Source organism: Lissotriton helveticus, chromosome 5_1 (assembly GCF_964261635.1).
Source record: "Lissotriton helveticus chromosome 5_1, aLisHel1.1, whole genome shotgun sequence".
In the NCBI taxonomy this organism is placed as follows: Eukaryota; Metazoa; Chordata; class Amphibia; order Caudata; family Salamandridae; genus Lissotriton; species Lissotriton helveticus.
The window spans coordinates 1,581,031,364-1,581,052,036 of NC_136065.1; positions in this window are offsets into that span (position 1 = coordinate 1,581,031,364).

Sequence of the window (20,673 nt, forward strand, 5' to 3'; positions counted from 1 at the left end):
ATTGCCACATAGTGTAGATCAACAGATTTTGCCTAAAAACGGAGGGCTCAACACAAAAGATACGGCTGTAATGCTAGACCATTTAGCCTGGGCTGGACGGAATAGCTCCACTGAGCACAGTGACCACATCCCCAATTAGATTGACTCGCACACATACATGGAGGGAGACATCTATCTTTCTTATTTTCCAATTTTGTTACAGGTTTGGGCGGAAAGGCGTTGAGACACTGCCCAAGGGAGGGGGAGTTGCTTGTTTCTGAAGTGTAGTCATTGTCCTGTGGTGCTGCTGATCACAAGTTGTGAGGAGAGAATGGGCAGGGGGGAGCCAACAAACAATAGTGGGATGGCAACAGCTCCCATAGTACGGGTGCCCCAACAGTTTAAGATGCTGACATGGAATGTCCGTGGACTGGGATCCCCTACTAAGCACCGAAAAATACATAGTACATTATTAGAAGAGGGGCACATATTGTTATGAAGCAAGAAACCCCCCTGACACCAGAAGAGGAGGTAGGCTGAGAGGAAAATGGCGTGGTTAGGTGTATGCCACTTCATACTCCGCTTTCTCTAGGGGGGCTTTGATTTGGATATGAGCTGGCACCCCATTTACGACACAGAATACGGTAATAGAACCAGAGGGTAGATTTGTTTTAGTGCAAAGTAGGTTACTTGGGCAGGAAATTGTGTTGGGTAGTGTTTACGCCCTGAACCATGACCAACTGAAGAAGTGTTCTGCATCTCTTTTCTCTGCACATAGAGTTAAAGTGCTATTTGGAGGGGACTTTAACTGCGTAGCGGATATATTGACTTGGATCGCTCTACCCCCCACTACATGGTGCAGTGGCTGGCAAAGTAGCGAGGGGATTTAAGGACTGGTTGACGCAATGGAAGTTTGAGGACATGTGGAGACTGCAGCACGGATAGACACAATACTTCTCCTTTTACTCACCCCTTTATAACCTCTACATGAGACTATTTGTTTATATGTACAGACACACTGACAAACCGAGTAATACAAACGGAATGCTTTGGATGCACTTTTAATGATCATAGTCCCCTCCTTCTCTGCTACCAACAGCTAGCGGAACCTACAGCTACACCGACATGACGTCCAGACCCAAACTTATAAGCAGACGGCGATTTCAGACAATCACTAGAGGACAGGATAATAGAATATTTCCGATTTAACCTGGGCTGAACTACCGCTAGGGCCACGGAGTGGGAGGCGTTCAAGGTGGTTGTGATGGGATGTTGCCTAGGTGCCACAGTGGGACTGAAAAAGGACTTGCGGAAAGAGCTAACCCAATTAGAGTCTCTAATCTTTATGTCACGATAGGACTACTAGAATAGTCTCTACCTGAACATCCAAAAGAGACATTTGAACAGACTCCAAATCGTACAAAATACAGCAGCTAGGCTGCTGATCGGTACACCTAGCTTTGTATCAGTTAAGAAGGAACTACGACATCTTCACTGGCTCCCAGTTAAACATCGGGCACAATTTAATGCCCTCTCTTAGGGTTACAAGGCCCTTAAGGGAGCAGGCCCCGATTTCTTGAAACAATGCTTTCAATGGTACGTCCCTAGAAGAACCTTGCGGTCCATGGCGGCAAAACAAGTGATCATTCCCCCAGTTAAAAAAGCCAGCTGGGGGGCAGGAGTTTCATTACATGTGCCACAAAAGCCTAGAACAATTTACCATTCCATCTCAGAAACGCAACTGAGCACCTCTCCTTCAGGAAAGGACTGAAAACCTGGTTATTCACGCTATAGGCACTCACTCAACAGTAACCTTTTAGGCAGTGCTCAGTGCCAGGACACCTTAGGGTAACAGTTGCGCTTTAGACATTTTATTAACATAACATAACATACTATATAAGGACGTAAACTATTGGCAGATATGAAGACTCATACACAACTAGAAAAAACTAGGAAGGAATACTATGGGGCACTCGAGATTAAGGGCCTTAGATATCGGGGAATACCACACCAGGATACATGAGGAAGGAGGTAGAGCAGATAGAATACTGGCGTGGGTAATACAACAGGAAAGCAGGGGAACGCCTATCACACAAATTACGACTGAAAGGCGAATTTCGTGCATATTATAAACACCTATACGAGGCTCCGCCTGCATTGCGGTCGGAAGACTTGAGTGCTATTTTGGCCTCCTTGCCGCTGTGCACATTAAACCCGGGACTGAGGAGGGGACAGGGGGAACCGGTGAGAGCCCATGAGATATGAGAGGCTATTGGGAAATGGCCACTGGGAGGACGCCCGGTCCAGATGGACTGCTAGCAGAATTTTACTCGATGATGCACAGACCTTGGCCCCCAAGTTAGGGGCTCTCTACGCAGAAGTGTGGCAGAACAATGTCCCACAGATCTCCACTAGAGATGCATTGGTGATCCCCTCCCGAAAACCAAAATTGTGGGAGCGAGAGTAACATAGTTTAGACCTCTTTCTATGTTAAACGCAGACTTTAAAATTCTGAGTAAGGTATTGGCACGACAAATATTGCCCCATATGACGGCGCTCATACACACTGATCAGAGTGTGTTCATACCACCGAGGGCCACATCTGCCAATATCCGATGACTCCTCCATGTCCTACAGCATCCAGACAGAGATCACTATCTTGAGGCCCTGATAATGTCAGTAGACCGGGAAAAGGCCTTTGACTCTGTAAGGTGGAATTTCCTGGGTGCCACAATGATCAAAATGGGATTAGGAGACGGATGGGTAAAATGAGTTAATATAATGTATGCCTAACCTACGGCATGAGTAAAAAACGGGGGTGTTAGATCTCAGGACTCTAAGACATCTTTAGGGACACCAGACAGGGGTGCCTGTTGTCTCCTCTACTGTTTGCCCTCGCCATTGAACCCCTGGCGGAGCAGTTTCGGCAGATAGGAGAGACGCATGGAATGTTACTGGGGGAGCGAGAACATATGATCTCTCTACACGCTGATGACATACTGCTCTATCTGGGACAAGGGGAAAGAGGAGTAATAAAGGCGGAGGACCTCCTTAAGCATTATGCAACACTGACAGGGCTAAAATTAAACAAAACGAAAACGTAAATTTTCCTGGTGATAGAAGGGACCGACTGCCCAGTTGGCCTCCCCATGCGTCTGAACTGGGCCCCTGTTTTTTCAATTATTTAGGAATTCAAGTGTATCATGACTTAACAAACCTAAAAGAGGATAATCTGCAACCAGTATTGCGGTCCTTTGGGACGAAAATTCCCTTCTGGTGCTCTTCGAAACTGCCCATGATGGCCAGAGTGGCGTTGACCAAAATGATTGTTACCATGTCGGCTTTACTACTTTGTTAAATTACAGGTACAAATCCTTACATCATGTTTTGCGAGATTAAATAAATTTATGCGCAAACTGATATGGGATGGTGGGCGGAATAGGGTTTCCCTACCATCCTGCAACGCATCCCGAAGGAGGGAGGGCTGGGAGCTTCAAACTTTGAACTGTACTATGTGGTGGCACAGCTACAGTGGGTGGCTAAATGGGTGGATGGACGAGGCATGGACCTTTTAACAACTGCACCACACAGAGGTGCCTAATGACTACTAGTTGCTATACTCATACACCCAACTGTGGAGGTTCCACGCCCAGGGGTGCTTCTATAGGAAGCACTCTATTGCTGGAAAAGATGTCAAAGACGCACAGCAGACACTGTATGCCCTAGGCTGCCTCTAGTGGGGATCCCGTGAGGGACTCCGCCCACACATATCCCAGAGACACAACTGATAAGCTGGACTGTGGCTGGAGTCAGGACAGTGGGTGACATGTAGCAAGATAGTGAGTTTATCCCACTAAAGGACTACCAGGAGGCCAATTTCTTACTTACCATTCAATAGGAAGGGCATTCAAGGAGTTGTAGGGCACAGTTCAGAGGGAACCTCAAAAACATGAAACTCTACAAACTCTGGCCACACTAGGTTGTGCGCACCACCTACTAAAACGGCACTACATAGCCTTAATAGGAAAGGTAAACACTCCACTGGACAGGGTCAGGGCTAGATGGAGTGAAGCACTGGGTAGGGTTCTAGAAGACAAAGAGTGGGCTGGAATCCTCCGGAGCGCAAAGAAAGTCTCTAGCACTAAACTCACCCAGTTTAATTATATGAATATATTCTACCTTACCCCATATCAATTCAATATCATGTATGGAGGAGGAACACAGGAGTGCCCTAGAAGTGGGCAGCTAGACGCGGAGCTTATATACATGACCTGTGGATGCAATATAATAGAGGAATATTGGGATGCAGTACTGGCTCAAATAAACGTGACACTGGCCAGGAAACTACCTAAAACATTGGGTGTATGCCTCCTGGGACTCTTTCTAAGATCTAAAACTAAAAAGGCGGGCTCACGGTTCATAGACCTGTCATTGGTCCTTGCGCGTAGGCGGGTGGCCATGGCCTGGAAATCTTTGACGGGCCCATGGGTGACACAGTGGGAACAAGATGTGGATTGCTGGGCAAAGACAGAGGAAAGGGCAATACGAAGAGAAGAAAAAAGGTATCAGAAAGCGCCCCATTGAGATTTATGGACTGAGATAATGAGGAGTTGGTACACTAGGACAATGAACGGAACAGAAGACGAGACAAACACAGAGGAAGATACAGACTTAGGGGGGCACTAGGATCTCGGGCAGATCGCCACTGTCCGCATGGCGGTGGTGATCCGCCCGAGATCCGTCCCCGCCCGCCACCCATTGCCCCCCCGCCACAAAGACCGTCCGGCGCTTTTCCGCCCGGTCAACAAGTCGACCGGAAAGAGTTCAATATGGTGGCGGTGTCAGTCAGACACCGCCGGCCATATTACTATGATGGTGGAAACATGCCTTTCTGTGGTGGCATTGCTGCCACGGAAAGGCATGCGGGAATTGCTTGCGGGGGCCCGTTGCGGTCCCCCAGGGACTCTGGGGGGGGGTGGGGGTGCACATGGTGTTACCTATGGTCCCCCCTGCATTTCAATAGACAACATGGTAGGCACCGTGCAGTGCCTGTCACATTGTGCATTGGAATGCGCGACATTCATTTTTAGCTCACTGTGTCGGGTGCATCCTAATTGCCCCGACGGGACTCCCGCCCTTATGGCAGGCGGTCACTTTTCACGTCGGGATAGCGGGTAATGACCCCCTAAGTTGCTGATTAAAACACAGTGGATACGGGGTAGAATGGGTAGTAGTGGCATGCAGGGGGAGTAGACAGGTAGGCCCTCGAAAGAGACTCTCCCCCTGCTGCACTAACAAGACCCTCCAGTGGCCCGAATTCATGTGGAGATAGCACTACAGGACACCACCCGATTAGTTCATATCCCAGTTCTAGGGATTTGTTAATTATTTTTTCTCTTATCAAATAAAAAATTATTCCAAAAATATAAACAGAGGTAAACTCCCCTGAGTAAAAATTATAGCTACACAGATCAGAGGTCATAAGCCCCAAGTCAAGTTGACTACTTGGTTGGGACTGAAAAAGGGTGAATGAATACGAATGTAAAGTGATAAAGTAGGAAAATGTATGATAAGCACAATACAGACTGGAAAATAAGCCCCATCATGAAAATGTACCCCAAACCGAGGAGAATTCTGTATGAATCATTTTGTACCCGATCGTATATATATAACTGTTCAAATATAAATGCTAATAAAAACTTATTTAAAAAAACAAATGAACGGATTCAGAAGTACCAATACCAGGAGCAGCAGAAGCAAGAAAGGCTAAGTGCCACCAAAAGGTAGTGGACCTCTGTCACTGTCTCTAGTACTGGATTATTAGCAAGGCTCTCTATGGTAGTAAGCATTAAACCATAAAAGCTCATGTTGCAGTTATGTAGCAGGGATGATCCTTGTAGAAAAGTTAGCCATCACTAAATAAGGGTAGTGTAGAAATTTGTGAGCATTTATAAATTGTGCATTCTTAACAACAAATTAAGGGTGGGCGGAGTTGGTGGAGTGCCACTTCGCGCAATTCCACGGAGTTGGCTAAAAACTCAGTGCAATTCCGCTCCACCCCCTGCCACCTGACCTGACTCACCCTGAGGCTGCAGCAGGCTTACTTGGTCACGACTCCATGCTCCTCTACTTCCGTGCCCTGCCCCGGCTGTCCTCCTCTTCCTGGCTGTCTCTTTCCACTCCAGGCTCTCTCCCAGGCAAACCGAAACTCCTATGTTCTACGTCTTGGGAGAATCAAGCATGCGCGTACACATTCGCAGTCATCCTGAGAGTGATGTAGGGGTTTAATTTTGCCTGGGAGAGAGCTTGGAGTGGAGAGAAGACAACAATGAGGAGGAGGAGCACAGCCGGCAGGGCATGGAAGCACCGTGACCAGGTAAACCTGCAGCGGCCCTCTGGGTGGGTGGCACTGTGGCAGGGCAAACTGCGCTACGCCACCGAGCCGGAGTTTTTTGCTGAACTCCACACTCTGAGCGGATTGCGGAGTCGTGAAAAATCCGCAAACTCTGTCCACGGAGCGGAGTTTACCGCCCACGGTTAAGCAACATGCAGAATATGGCTCTACATTCGAAATTATATGTGAACACTTATCTGTTGCTATTGCACCTGGAATAATTTTGCTATGACCCGTTAAAGTGCCTTTTCTTGGCTTATGCTAACCACAGCCTGACTGGGAACCAAAACCAGCCCTGGCAATTCCGCACAATCGGCCCCCAGGGAGGGAAGGGGTGGGGGTGCAGAGAAGTACTGGTGGGGAGGAGGGAATGGTGTTAATGCCAAGCACTGCTACATCGCTGCTGCTTTTGTTACATGGGGTCGATATTGCAGCACTGCTTCAAAACCGGACCCCAGTAACAAAACCAGCCCCTATGAGTCAAAAACCGTCCCCCCACCATTCTGGCTGACTGGGAAAACGCCTGGTGCCCACTACTGACAGTCCGGCCCTGATGCTAACTAGTCCTCCATGAGGCCCCAAAGCCATCATGTTCAAAATGGGCATTTCACCCTGCACATTTGCTCTTAATTATTTTTGCTGCACACAGTCAAGCAAAGTCATATTTATTTAGTTCCGAATGACTCTGTCCTAGAAGAAGTCTCTCTAACGTGCGCTCATTACCATTACAACTTTTAAGGTTTCTTCTGTCTGTCCGCTGTATTACATTCACTCTCAATGGTTCACTGTTATTTTGTAACTTGTGCATAGAGTGGGCTGAATCAAAATGCATGTAGTGGGTTAGGGCTTAATTAGAAAGGCAGTATCAGGTAGATTCATCATGGTCCCGATTTGCGAGTCCTTAATAGCGATTATTAAGGGGAGAGGAGTTGGCCTAACGGCTAGGGCGCGCGACCTCGGACCTGGGGATCTGGGTTCGAGTCTCGATAACGACGCCAAAACCTCCTGTGATTCTGGGCAAATCACTTAATCTCCCCGTGCCTAAAATGAAAGTGTGTCCTCATGTAACGTAACTGGAAAAATATGTAAAGCGCTCTGATACCTTATTCGGTTCGGGTCTAGTTCGCGCTATATAAAACTCTGCAAAAAAAAAAAAAAGGAATTGCTATTAAGGACTCTCAAATCGGGATTCATGTAGAAATTGCAAAAGAAATTGCGATTCCTACAGCCTCCTTATTTGCAATTAGCAAATTGCTAATCGCAAATAAGGAATAACTCCCCATTCATTCCTTTGGGCCTTATTTGCGATTAGCAATTTGCTAATCGCAAATAAGAATGCGATTTCAAGGGTGCCAGGGGTGTCCAAAGGACACTATGTAGCACCCCTGAAATGGAAATGTAGCCTGATGTTGCGCACACACATGTCCAAAGGACATGTGTGTGTGTAACATACCACTTAGAAAAATGCACTTTAGTGCATTTTTCTAAGTTTTCGCTATTTACCACGAAGTCAGACTTCGTGGTAAATAGCGGCCGGAAATTGCAAATTCGCATATTTTAAAAGTTTCATGAATTGCATTTAAGGAATCTCAAATAGAGATTCCTTAAATGCAATTCCTCGCAAATATGCGATTTCGCAATTAGCGATTTTTGCATTTGGGATGATGGATCCCAAATGCAAAAATTGCGCTCGCAAAGGGCCAGATTCTGAGAATCTGGCCCTTTGCGAGCCGATTTTTCGTTCATGAATCTAGCTGTATGATTCTTTGCTTTTCTGTGCTCTGATTTTCTGAAATTTTGTTATTTTGCTCACATCATGATGAATCTGCAGTTTTCATTCTGTTTTATGAGAAGATTTCCTATACAAACTCTCAAATTTGGAGGTGAGCTAGATGACTTTCTGATGCAATTTGGGATGCTGTCCAAAATTTCTTACTGATTTTGCCGCTTCTTTCGGACTTAAAATAGTTCTTAATTTTTCCTATTGCACGAGTTACTTACCTTCAGTAATGATGTATCTGGTAGAGACAATTCTAGCTGCAGTTTCCTTCACGTAGAATTATCCCCAGGCGAGAGACTCGATCCGGAAACTTTTTGCCACAGCATCCCTGCGTGCCGGGGGCGAGGCAACAACATGCGACTCCGCCTTGGCGTCGTCTGCGTACATGACGTCAGCGAGGTCACATAAGACCCACCCCGGCGCGCCTACGTCAGTTTTCCTCAGAGAGCTTTTCCGCATCACAACGCAGAGCCACCAGACAAAAAACTGTGGGAGCATGGGAACAGTGTGCGAAAGAGTAGAAAAAAGAGAGAGTAGAACGACACCATAAGGAACAGTGCAACACCGCTGTGTCCAAAGGCAGGGCAGAAGACAGAACAGAGCAGAGCCTTGAGCAGCCACCCTGCCAGTACATAGACAGCCTTCCCCCTGAGACAAGGAAGAGGCGTAAAAAGCCATGATACAGGTAACAGGCCCACAACACACACATAGGCCGCAAAGGGTCGTCCAGCAGCCAACAATGCCAAAGTCCCAAGGAGGACTCAATGGCCAGAAAACACACTCCACAGTGAGAACAAGCGGCCTAAAAAGGCCCAGAACCAGCCCAACTCAGCAGTCACTGAGGAGGGGAAGGAGGAGGAGGATAAGACGGAGAAGGACGGAAGGAGCCCTGCCAGGAGCCTTTGGATGGCGGAGTCAGCCGGGGCGTCGAACAACAGGCTGCCGTCAAACGGAAGATCAATGAGCCGCTCTCGAATATTTTCAGGGAACACGCTGTCCCGAAGCCAAGCATGGAAACTGAGGGCGACTAAGGAAGCCATGGCCCGGCCCAGCACCTCTGAGATGTCCTGAGCGGAGCGGAGATTAAACGCTGCTAGCTCCCGGCCATCCAAAGCATGATGCCGTAAGTCCACCTGGACAGTCTCTTGGGAGGCTGCGGATCCCAGAGACTCAGCCGAGTCCCACAAACAAGAGGAGGCCCTAGCCAATACACACAAGGTGTTATGGGCCCGCAGGGCAGCGCTGGTCGAGGCGAACATGTTGCGCCCCCAAGAATCCAGCCAGCGGGCCTCCCGGGACGGCGGAGTCAACAGTGGCGGCAGGGAGGGAAAGGAGGTCCGCAAAAGTGGACTGGCAGAAGAGGGGTGGAGGGAAAGGCACGCTGGGTCACGCAGTGCCGGAAGGTGACGGTGCAGAAGGTGCTGAGGCACCGGATCCCCTGAGGCGGGACGCCTCCAGGCCCCCGTCAGGGAAGAAAGGAGTGAACCCTCAAAGGGAAGTAAGATCTCCCTCCCACCAGAGCCCTGGTGGAGAACCTCCAAGAGATGGTCCGCTGGAAAGCGAGCAACCGGGTCACCCATGCGCAGAATGCCCACAGCTGTGGACACCGTGTGAACAAAGGCCGCACCCGCCAATGTAGGGCCCCGCGGTGGAGAAAGCAGATCCTCCGTGGGCGACGGCTGCAAACTAAGGCGGCCGTCCCTGAAGCCAAGCGGGACGGGCAAGGGCCAGAGCTGGAAGTCAGAAGGACCCGAAGAATGAGGGACCTGCCGCTCCTCCGGCGAACACCTCTGCGTCAGACAGGGCGGGGAGCCACCCTTCGACGACGCCGGTGAAAAAGACACCACATGGCGACCAGTTTCCGGGGAGGACGACACCAATATACAGCCTGCCTCCGGAAGACGAATCCGCAGCACGACCCCTGCGCGGAGCCGTAGAGTCCGCTGCCTGAGGCAGGACGTCGACACTATCTGGCGTCGCCGGACAGAGTCCTTCCAAGTCACACCGCGCCAGGGACCGGAGTGGAGCCGGAGCCAAACTGGCCCCAGAGCGGTGCCAGAACGACGCCGACTCGACCTCCGCCGAGGCAGCCGCCTGAGAGAACGAGAAGGCCCTGGGGAGTGACACGAAGCTCTCTGCCATTCGCGGCCCAGAATGTAGCGGAGGTTATCTGGCAACCCATGGGGCGGCGCCAGGGTCGATTCCACCTCTGACTCACCCTCTGACGAGGCAGCCGCCTGTGGGGAGGGATGAGAGGGGCCCGGAGAGGGACGAAGGGTCCCCACCCAGCCTCGATCCAGAGCGGGATGAGGAAGGTCCACTGCTGCCGGTGCCATAGCGGCGTCACCTTGGCCTTAGACAGGACCACCTTGTCAAAGGACCGAGTGGGGCTCGGGGATGCGACCCGAGCCCCGGCGACCTCCCACGACACCACAGGGACCCCCGTGGGAGTTTGCGGTGAGGCAGAGGTGCCGTGGTCTGAAGGAGGGATCCCCCGAGGGGCCGCACCCCAACAGTACCACATCCTCTAAGCCTGGATCCGAGCCAGTCAGCGTCGGGGCTGGAGCCGCCGGCGGCGCCGCGGAGGGCCCAGCGCAAGGCAAGGGATCCGCTGACGCCCCAGGAAGGGAAGGAGGAGGAGATGCCAGCGAGGTCTGCAAAGCCGCCGCGTATGTCTCCATCTGGACACTCGACTCCCCAACACGGGAAACGGTGGATAGGACGACGCTCGGGCCGCATCACCAGCAGAGAGCCCACTCCCCCGGCAGGATGGAAACCAGCGCCCTGGGGAAAACTGCGACATTTCCCCACCGTGGAGTGACGCTCACGTGACATCAGAGAAGGGCAAGGACGACGACCATGGCCATATCTGAAGCCATCTGCCGAAGCTGATCGAGGGGAGCACGTCGACTTGGAGAGACGCGCCAAGAGTAGTTTCATCTGGCGCTCCTGCCGCGACTTCGGCTTCAACTGTTGGCACGCCTCACAATCAGTGGTGCTGTGATCCTCCCCCAAACACCACATACAAATGAGGTGAGGGTCCGTCTCTGACATAAGACGCCCACACGACGTGCAAGTCATGAAGCCCGAAGGCATTCGCACACTGTTCCACCAAAAGAAGAGACAATGGAAAGAAAAAAGGGTCCCAAACAGGCCCGTAGCAAGGACTGGATCCGCGTTGCACACGGAAAAGGAAAAAACTGACGTAGGCGCTGGGGTGGGTCTTATGCGACCTCGCTGACGTCAAGTACGTGGACGACGCCTGGGCGTAGTCGCGTGGTGTCGCCCCGGCGCGCAGGGATGCTGTGGCAAAAAGTTTCAGGATCCAGTCTCTCGCCTGGGGATAATTCTACGTGAAGGAATCTGCAGCTAGTAGTCTCCATCAGCTATTCTGCATTGTTCTGTTGATGAAAGATTTCACAGCAATGATTTATGCACCTGCACTTTAGAATTTCTGTTTTGCTCCTTTTTAATTTGTGTAATAAAACTTTCTAGATTTTCTAATTCTGACCTCGAAGTCACTTATTAAGTCGGTCCTTCCTAAATGACTGTATTTTTAAGATGTTGTTTGTTCCTTATCTTTGGGACACATTGCCTCATGAAATCGAGGTTTAGAACCGTCCCTGAGTCCCTGATCCATTCACCTGTAGGCGTGTTGTTGAGGTGGTGTAAGATTTTAGGGGTTTCCCCATGCCTACAGTAGTCAAACTCTTCTTCAAACTGGAATGCCAGTAACCAGTACTGTGTCTTCCAATAGACAGCGGCTTCATTGGAGAAAGTGGGTATACAATTGCAAATGTAAAGGGCAATGCCGCAAGTCTGCGCGTTTGGTAGAAAAGAATCCAATACCATCGTCAATATGCAACGATAAAGGAAGCAAAAGAAAAGTGCAGGATCCGCTACAAGTGTGAACTGTTTGCATACTAAAGCCTGCAGTACACACTAAAGTTGCTAGCCAATACTCCTGTCCGTCTAGCACTATTTAAGGTGAACCGGGACAAGAGTTGTCCTGACAGCGACCTGGAGCTGCACCTCTTGGGCCCAATCACAGCCTCCAAATTGTGATCCTCTATACCTTCTACAGCCGATAATGTGGTTCCTTTATGCAGCACAGCCTTAGCCCCGAAGTCTGCCAACATCATCATCCAGAGCTGTATCAAAAGGGTAAGTAAAGTCCTGACTCAACTGCGGCTACAATGTTGCTTATCTCCAGCTGCCTCATTGATCAATTAAGATTAGAGCTAACCTTCCATAAGATAAGCCAATTTTTGTGCTGTTTAGCATAATGTGCCCTTATTTTCTTTTTAACTGTAGGTTTGCACATTTCCCTCCATTATACGATTTCCTTCAATGATGCTAAATACACATTTATGAAAACAGCCATGTTCCATTATCTCATCGATATTTGTCCTTAGGCTTCAAGTTTAAAATAATTAAAACCAAATAAGGCGTACTACAATTTCCTTTTGTATTTTCAGTATTAATGATCACATAATATATCCGTCAACCCATATAGCACTGTATGGCGAAAAATTCCCTTACACTATGTACAGTTTAAGATGGGTGATATGACAACAGTATACACTCTAGGGTCTTGTGAATTAAATATAACCTAGAGGTTCTTCATACTCTATGGACCATTGGAGAGATTGTTGTGAGACTTTCTACTTATACGAACTGTGGTCTGCAGTCCATAATTTAAATACATATAGATTGCACATTCGCAGTAAAATTACCATCCTTCTCGTATAACTTCCAGTTTCTGAGTAATCCTTGGCAAGTCTTAAAAAAACCTTCTTTAAATCGCTAGTGCTTACACATATGAAATTTGATGAACATTAGTTAAGAATTTCATCACTGAAACATGTATTTTTAAGGAAGGTTTAATTTGATTTATACAAAACTAAAGTTATATTTACATTTTTTGACAGAACATGCCCATTACACACCGGGGCAACAATAAATTATTCGGTAGGTCTCAACCAGCTAAAGACATCTTGGGGACAATCAGAAAGTTGACCTAAGAATGCATTCTGCCCGTTGCCTACCATTGGCTTTGTGCTTCGTAACTCACATTCTCTGGCTTTCTGTTTGCTGGCTTTATTTGCTTTAGGCTGTCCAGCTTGAATTCGTCCCTCCTGTTGCCCAGACCTTGTTTACTATATTCGACCAAGCCTTTAAATCTGTCACATTTGCTGTGCATTCAAAGACAAAAGACAAAAGTCAAATATCAGGCTGTCTTTCAGGGAGCCAGGGGTTTATTTTTCTTTCTCTGACCTCAAAGTGAGAGGATGAATGCAACAATCATGCTGGCTACTGGGGGTCTGCTTGAGGAAGGCTGTACGATGTTATTTAAATCGTGTTGTATGCTAGATAAAAAATGTCTGTAAATGAAATTTGCAGATGATCAAATCCGTACATTGTGTGATGACATTTTCACTCAGTCGGGAATTTGGAAATTAAAATATTTGGAATCATACTGATAAAGCCCTGCAGAAGCGAATGTTTTTACGAAACCCATGTTGGCTTGGCTGTGTACATTACAATCTGTTGATGAAGATTTCTAAGCAAGTGTTGATGTTTTTGATATAAACATTACATCAAGAAGAATTATTCTTGCAAGTGTATTTTAAGAAGAACGTGTAATAAAAAGATGGATCATGGACATTTGAAGGTGTTATGAGTGTTCTTCTCAGCACATGACTCACTAAAAGGTAAGTAGGTTTTCAATAAAAATACTTTTCACTTTAAGAAGTGGCCACAGTGCAATTTTTCAGTTCAGTGGCCACAGTGCAATTTTCAGTTCAGCAATTTTAACCTATGGGAGGAAAACAAGAATGCAGTTTTGAAGGTAGGTACACAACTTACAAATCCAGTATTTGGGGTTGCAGGTCAACACCAGGCAAAGTTCAAATTAGTACCAAGAGTGCACCACCAGCGGCGGCCAGGTGCGGAGGTCAAATTCGGGGTCGGGCGCCCAATGTTAACCAATGGAGACTGGGGATGATCGAAGTTGCGCTGCTCACAGGTAAGTGGAGCGGTGTCAGGGGAAGATCTGCTGGAGTTAAGGTAAGCAAATATTTCAAAAGGTTTAGAGAGAAAGATTAATCACAAAAGGTTCTGGAAATGCATTGTTTTATTCACTATGCATCCATATCGTCACAGTCACGTAATTCATTTGTGAATATCAGAATACACACTTAATTTGTCATGAGTTTATGTGCCCATAGGGAGAAGGAAAAGGGAAAGGAAGGTAGTAAAGTTAACATAGAATTGTGACTCACTATACATTTAATAAAAACAAAATTACATTGAAATTCATGTATGAGTTCAAAATGATCCCTATCCACAGCAGGGTCATATACAATGTCCGCAATGTCTGGTGCTTGTTCAGAAAAGTTCAAGCTCCTATAAAGCCGTGTGTATCATGCTGGTACTAGGAGTTGAAGATGGGTAGAGGAACAGTCTACGTTTCGACCCAGGAATCGATGTAGGATAGTTGGTCCTTACAGAGAGGGTCTTCTTCAGGACATACGGGGTGGGGGGATGGGCAAGCCTCCTGTACGGTAGAGTGTTCCCAATTGTTGTCTCCAAACGTTGTGAAGCGCTGTTGAGTTAAAAAAGGTGTGACTGCCAGTGCTCGTATTTCTGTAACGGTGGGGTCATAAAGAAGTCTCTCTGAGCTGGAATGGTTGTTGTTTTCACCCTCGGGTGTCTTAGCCTGATCAGCGTGTGCTTTTGATTGAATATGAAGTGCGGCGCCCGTGTGCATTCGTTGGATTTAGTTATTCCATTTTTTTATCTTCTTCTGATACTGGCTCAGTCGGGTAACTCTTCCATTGGTTGAGTTACCCGACTGAGCCAGTATCAGAAGAAGATAAAAAAATGGAATGACCCCACCGTTACAGAAATACGAGCACTGGCAGTCACACCTTTTTTAACTCAACAGCGCTTCACAACGTTTGGAGACAACAATTGGGAACACTCTACCGTACAGGAGGCTTGCCCATCCCCCCACCCCGTATGTCCTGAAGAAGACCCTCTCTGTAAGGACCAACTATCCTACATCGATTCCTGGGTCGAAACGTAGACTGTTCCTCTACCCATCTTCAACTCCTAGTACCAGCATGATACACACGGCTTTATAGGAGCTTGAACTTTTCTGAACAAGCACCAGACATTGCGGACATTGTATATGACCCTGCTGTGGATAGGGATCATTTTGAACTCATACATGAATTTCAATGTAATTTTGTTTTTATTAAATGTATAGTGAGTCACAATTCTATGTTAACTTTACTACCTTCCTTTCCCTTTTCCTTCTCCCTATGGGCACATAAACTCATGACAAATTAAGTGTGTATTCTGATATTCACAAATGAATTACGTGACTGTGACGATATGGATGCATAGTGAATAAAACAATGCATTTCCAGAACCTTTTGTGATTAATCTTTCTCTCTAAACCTTTTGAAATATTTGCTGATTTTCCTTTTTTCTTACCAACTCCATAAAAGTGGGGGACCCCTCTGTTCATAACAATTTACTACCCAGGTCCCTTTGACTTCTGGGTTCAACCCTGTTTTATAATACGGAGTTAAGGTAAGCACAGGGCAGGGGATCATAAGGCAGCACCCGACTTACACCCTCAGCTACACTGGGGCGGCGGGGTGTAGAGTGCCAAAACAGCATTGGTCGTCCAATGCAAATCAATGGGAGGGACTGGTTTTGAAAAGAGGCTGCAGGCGCTTGCCAGGAGGCTGAGCGAAGAAAACCCTTAGCCGCCCAGGTAAGTTCTGGTGCTAGGGGACGTAGGGACACCGTTGGTCAAAATCCCCAAGGCCCGGGGGCTTTGGGTGCTGGAGTGTCCTTTGGCATCGGGAACAGCTTACCGGGCAGGTCACGGTTGTGGGGCCCATCGTGCAAAGGATGCAGGTGTCGAGGTGGAGTCCTGCAGGTGTCAATCCACGGTGGACTCTTGCGCAGAACTGCTGGGAACCTTCGCAGGACAGGTGGGCCAGTTGGGCTAGGGCCGTGGGCGTTGGATTCAGAGGTGGGTCCGGTGGCGGTTACAGAGTCCTTTGTTCTTTAAAGTTGGTTTCTTCTGAACAGGTCCGCTGTCCACGGGAAATCATGATCTTTATTGATGGCAGGCAGCCCTCCCAGGGCTTTAGAGGTCGCTGTGCCTGCAGGACGAATCGTCTTTTGTAGCAAGGACGAAAGGCAGTAGACAGGCTGGCAGTGCTGTCGCAGAGTCAGTCACTGGTCCTTCTTTCTTGCTGTTGCCGCTCTTCGGTGTACAGGCTCCGTAGCTCGTCAGAAATATGACTTCAGGATCTGGGGGTGCCACATAAATACTAGATGTAGGGGTGTTACAGGGGAGTGAAAGGTAGGGACCAATGGGTTCCTTACCTGGGATATCTACACCCTCTATTATGTCACCCTCCTGTGGGAGGGGGCAACAGTCCTAGCCCGAATTGGATAAGTCCCACCATCTTCAAGATTGTGGGCACTGAAAAGTGTGCTTTATTTCGCCTCCAGCACCTGAGGGATGGAGTGGTGAAGGGAAGGCACATCTCCTATTCTTACTTATTTTTCCCTCCGGTTCTCCCACCAAAAGTGGTGGTTTGACCCATGGGGTGCCATCTGCTGCTAACAGCAGAGGGTGCGGTCACATTACATAGATAGCGTGGCCTTTTACGCTTCCTTCTCGGGCACTGATTCTGCCTGGGGGAGGAGGCGTGATACCGCCACCCAGGATGGGCTCTTTTTCTTGCCTCAGGGAACAAGGGCTCTCCCCCATGGGTCCAGACACATGTTTGGTGGTGGCAGGCTGCCTAAAGTCAGTTAAAGACCACACCCACACCAGGTTTGGTAGGTTTACAGGGGGCACCTCTGAGGTGCCCTCTGGGATACCTGTTCTAATAAATCCAAAACTGGCATCAGTCTGTTTGTTTTTAAAGGAGTTGTTTGGTATCAAACACTCCTGGGTTAAGTGACGCCATCATGGTGTTGGGGAACTCGAGTTGTCGAGTATTCAGCCCATGTACTCTCAATGGCTTCCCTAGCACTTACAAATTAAGAATAGAATTAAATATTGTAGGGGCATACCTGCTCATGTAGATATGCCCACACCTGAGATATAGTGCACCCTGCCTTAGGGCATGTAAAGCCTGCTAGAGGGGTAACTTGCCTGTACCTTAGGCGGTGGTGCTTGACATGGCACACAGGCTGTATGACATGTCGACGTAGTCGTTTTTACGCTGCACCAAGGCCATGCAGACTGTAGAGACCGTTTGCATGGCCTTGGTGAGTGGTCCCTAGGGGACCCTGTTCAGTCCCAATGCCCTGGGTATCAAGGGTACCATTTACTAGGGACTTACAGAGGGGTCTGAAGTGATGCCAATCGTGGTACAGTTTTAGGGAAAGAACACTGGTAACTGGGAACCTGGCTAGCAGGGACCCAGTACCCTACAATCAAAGGTGCATCAAAGCCAGGCAAAAAGTGGATGGGTACTGCAACAGAAACCCACATGCGCTGTATGCTTTTATCAGTAAAACTGTATGTGAGTGCAAATTTAATGGTCATTTCAATTGAAGATATGTTATCTGAAATGGCAGTTCACTACCATACCATGCATACTCCATGTTATCCCACTCTACTCTGCATTGCTCCATGACACTGCACTCTACTCTGCACCACTCCACACTATGCCACTCCACTTCGCACTGCGTCGCTGCACTCTTCTCTGGTCCACACAACTCTACACCTCTCTACTCTACACCAATCCGCTCTACTCTGGCACTGTACCCCACACTACTCTACTATACACCAATGCACTCTTTGCAACTGCACTCTACACCACTCCGTCCCACTTCACTCTGCCACCCTACTTTGCAACACTGCTCTCTATGTCATTGCACTCCATGCCAATGCACTCTACTCTGTATAACTCCACTGTACGCCAGTGCACTCAATGCCAATCCCCTCTACACCACTTTAATCTTCTGTGCACCACTGCACTCTACTCTGAAACAGTCTACTCTACGCCATTGCACTAAGCGCCACTCCACTCTACTCTGCACCACTTCTCTACGCCACTGCACTCTATGCCAATGCACTCTACACCACTTTACTCAAAACCAATGCACTATATGCCAATATACTCTGCAGCACTAAACTCTATGCCCCTGTACTCTATGCCATTGTACTCTGTCACTGTACTCTGCGCCACTGCTTTCTAACCCACTCTACTCTGCACTCTACGGTACTCTACTCTACGCCACTCTACCCTGCGCCACTGCACTCTACGCCTCTCTACTCTGTGCCACTGCACTCTACACCACTACACTCTTTGCCACTCTTCTTTATGCTACTCTTTGCCACTGAACCCTATGACACTGAACACTGCATTGCTCCACTCTACACTACTGCACTCTGCATCGCTCCACTCTACGCCACTGCACTCTATGCCAATGCACTCTACACCCATTTACTCAAAACCAATGCACTCTGTGCCAATCTACTCTGCACCACTATACTCTATGCCCCTGCACTCTACGCAATTGTACTCTGTCACTTTACTCTTTGCCATTGCTTTCTACGCCACTCTACTCTGCACTATACTCTACGCCACTCTACCCTGCGCCAATGCACTCTACACCTCTCTACTGTGTGCCACTGCAATCTTTGCACTTTTCTTTATGCTACTCTATGCCACTGAACTCTATGCCACTGAACCCTGCATTGCTACACTCTACGCCACTGCACTCTACGCCAATCTACTCTAAGCCACTCTACACCACTGCACTCTACAGTACTCTACTCCACTTTAATGTACACCACTTCACTCAACTCTGAAACAATAATCTCTATGCCACTGAAGTCTACGCCACTCTGCACCACTACACTCTATGACGATTTATTCTGCAGCACTGCATTCTCTTCCATTTTTCCTCTATGCCACTCTACTCTAACCATTGTACTCTGTTACTGTACTCTGCCCCACTGTATGTCACTGCACTCTACACTAATGAACGTTATTGCACTCTACTCTACACCAATGCACTCTACAACACTGTACTCTGCAAAACTGCTCTCTCTACCACTCTACTCTGCACCACTGCACTCTACTCTGCACCACTCTATGCCAAAGCACTCTATTCCACTGTAACCTACTATGCACCACTGCCCTCTGACACTGCACTCTATACCACTTCACTCTACAGTACTCTTCTCTGCACTACTCTTCTCTATGCCAGTGTACTCTACCCCACTTTACTATGCACCACTACATTCTTCACCACTGCACTCTACACCACTCCAGTCTAGGCCACTCCACTGTACACCACCCCACTTTGCAACACTGCACTCTACACCAATGCACTCTACTCTGAAACAATCTACTCTGCAATCAATGCTTCGCCACTTTACACCACTCTACTTAATGTCACTCTACTCTTTGCCACTGCAGTCTACGCCACTACTCTATGCCCCTTCTCTCTCCCCTGCACCACTACATTCTACCCTGCACTACTACACTTCACTCTACTCCGAAACAATCTACTCTGCTCCACTGCACTTGATGCCATTGCACTCTGTCACTCTACTCCACTCTGTGCCACTCTACTCTGTCACTGTGCTCTACACTGCTCGTCTCTATGCCACCTTCATATACGCTATGCCACACTACTCTAAACCGCTGCACTTCATGCCAATTCATGGTACAAAACTATTCTCAAAACCAATTCACCCTATGGCACTGTACCTACACTAACTACTTTACACCACAACACAACATTCTACTCTAAGCTGCTGCACTCTATGCTATTGCATGCTACATCAATCTACATCATTGCTCTCCACGTCACCTCACTTTACGCAACCCTGTTCTACTCTGCACCATTATACTCTCCACCACTCTACGCCACTGCACTCTATGCCACCACACTCTACTCTGCATGACTGCACTTAATGCCACTGCAGTCTACGCCACTCTACTGCACTCTATGGCACTGCACTCATATACCCCTGCACCACTCTACTCTATGCTACTGTACTCTACTCTGCACCACTCCAGTCTATGCCACGTCACTCTACATCACTCTACTCTGCAACACTGCTCTCTCCGCCACTGAACTCTATGCCACTAAAATCTGCATCACTCCACGCTACGCCACTGTACTCTACGCCAATCCACTCTAATCTACACTGCAACACTGCACTCTACAAGTACTCTACTCTATACAACTGCACTCTATGCCACTTCCATCTACTTAGAAAGAATCACCTCAATTCCACTGCAGTCTATGCCACTCTATTCCACTCTGTGCCACTCCACTCTATGTTACTTCACACTACGTCACTCTATTCTACACCGCTGCACTCTGTGCCACTGCACTCTACACCAATGTTCTATACAACATTTGACTAAAAAACAATATAGTAAACGTCACTGCACTCTATGGCAATCTACTCTGCACCACTGCACTGTACACCACTAAACTCTACTCTACTCTA